Genomic DNA, 1,763 nt, shown 5'->3' with positions numbered 1-1,763 from the left:
CTAATTGGCCAGGCCCCAGCTGGGATTTGGGATGTTCACGTGGCTGTGCTCCAGTTCATGGGAAGGGGAAAAGTCCAGAGTAAGAGATTTCTTTTTGACAAAGACACAATGAACTTTTAAAATGCAAGTGTTATTTCTACTCACATTCCACTGGGAGCTGGGAAAATGTAATTTCTTAACTGGGTGGCCATGAAATTATGTGAGGACAGATTTGGGGGAATGGCTTGCAGTCTGCCACTCTGGCTCCCTAAATACCCATGTACACATTTCTTACCATCTTCTTGTGTCCCAAGGGAGACTGTCCAAAGTCCAACCCAGTACTGCATCAGATCTAAGTTTAGGAACTCTGGGTGATGATGGATAATTCTCTTCAATAGGTCCTGGTGATGTTCTTTGTGGTCTGGTGATGATAAACCGATAGACAAATTATCAGCCAAAAAATGATAACTACGATTCAAAACTCTCATTCATAAAACAGAAGAATGGGAAACATAGCAGTCCTCAGTCAGTACAAAGCCCTTCTGCCCCAGCAGTGGGGTGCGGGTTGCAGTTACCCCATCTGCCACCCCGCTTGTGCCTGCTGAGAGCGCGACCTTGTTCTGTTTTCCTCTGTGAACCCCAGCTTTATCCTTTGCAAGAGTCTCACTTGTTAGTGTTTCTCTATCTGGAGCAGGTACTGAAAAGTTACATTTTTGCAGTCTGCTCTGACTGAAGTAAGCCTGGTGCCTAGAGTGTTGCCAGACTTGTGATTTCTTTGGTAATACAATTTCCTAAAAATATATAGGCTTCCAACCTATTTGCTTCCATTCATTTCTATTGACAGGTAACCATTAATAAAGGTTTTTTTCTAGACATAGTCCTTATGTCTGCTGATTCTCTTTTATTTGCAGGCAGGCATCTCTGCCCAGTGCACTTCCCACAGTTCTTCAGTTAGACTTGGCTTGGGAGGTGACGCCCTGATGTCTGTACTGGATGCATCTCATGCCAAGACGTCTTCGCAGGAGGTGTTTGAGAGAAGATCCAGGTAATAGAAATACGCTCCCCTATCCTTGGTGTAGAACCAATCCAGTTTGTGTTTCCAATCCTGTGAATCTCCAAATTGCTGGATTCTCAGGTGATTTAGATTTCAGAGTATAGGCAGAGAGTGTCTCACTTAGTGGATCTGTAGCTCTTTATGTGTCTGCTTTCAAACTGACAAATTCTTGCCTGTGTCTCTTTCTTAGCTATCTTATTAAAAGTGGCAAGAAACAGCCAACCTCTGAATGTCTGGGTGTTTCCCACCACTTCCTCCAGAGCCGCAGGCTCCTTGGGTGTGCTTTCTGAGGTGACGGGGTGAGTGTGTTGTTAACTGCTTTACCGGGCATAACAAGGGCCACGGAAGACCAGCAGGCTGTGTCTAGGTTTTCACTGCCCACCAGCTAATTTCTAAACCGGTTTAGAAATGAATTTTAGGTTTTGTTACTTAGTGTCCTGCTTCCAGGTACTAATTTCTGTATTAATCAAGCTAAGTCAAGGTAAAAGCTATGTCGCTATAACAAAGAGATATCAAAATGTGACTTACGTAAGAAGTTTCAGTTTGGCTAATCCAGGCTCTCAGGGTAGTTCTGCTACTCAAGAGCACTGGTAGACCTAGATTTCTTCCATTTTTGTCCTTCCATCAACCCCCACGAATGCTTGTTTTTATGGAAGAGAAAGAGAATGGATTTGTGGGAACCAACTAGTAGCTTGCCAAAATCGTTAGCAAGTAGGCCCAGAATGTTTCA

Source organism: Camelus bactrianus, chromosome 2 (genome assembly GCF_048773025.1).
Source record: "Camelus bactrianus isolate YW-2024 breed Bactrian camel chromosome 2, ASM4877302v1, whole genome shotgun sequence".
Taxonomy (NCBI): domain Eukaryota; kingdom Metazoa; phylum Chordata; class Mammalia; order Artiodactyla; family Camelidae; genus Camelus; species Camelus bactrianus.
Note: the sequence above shows the minus strand (reverse complement) of the source record.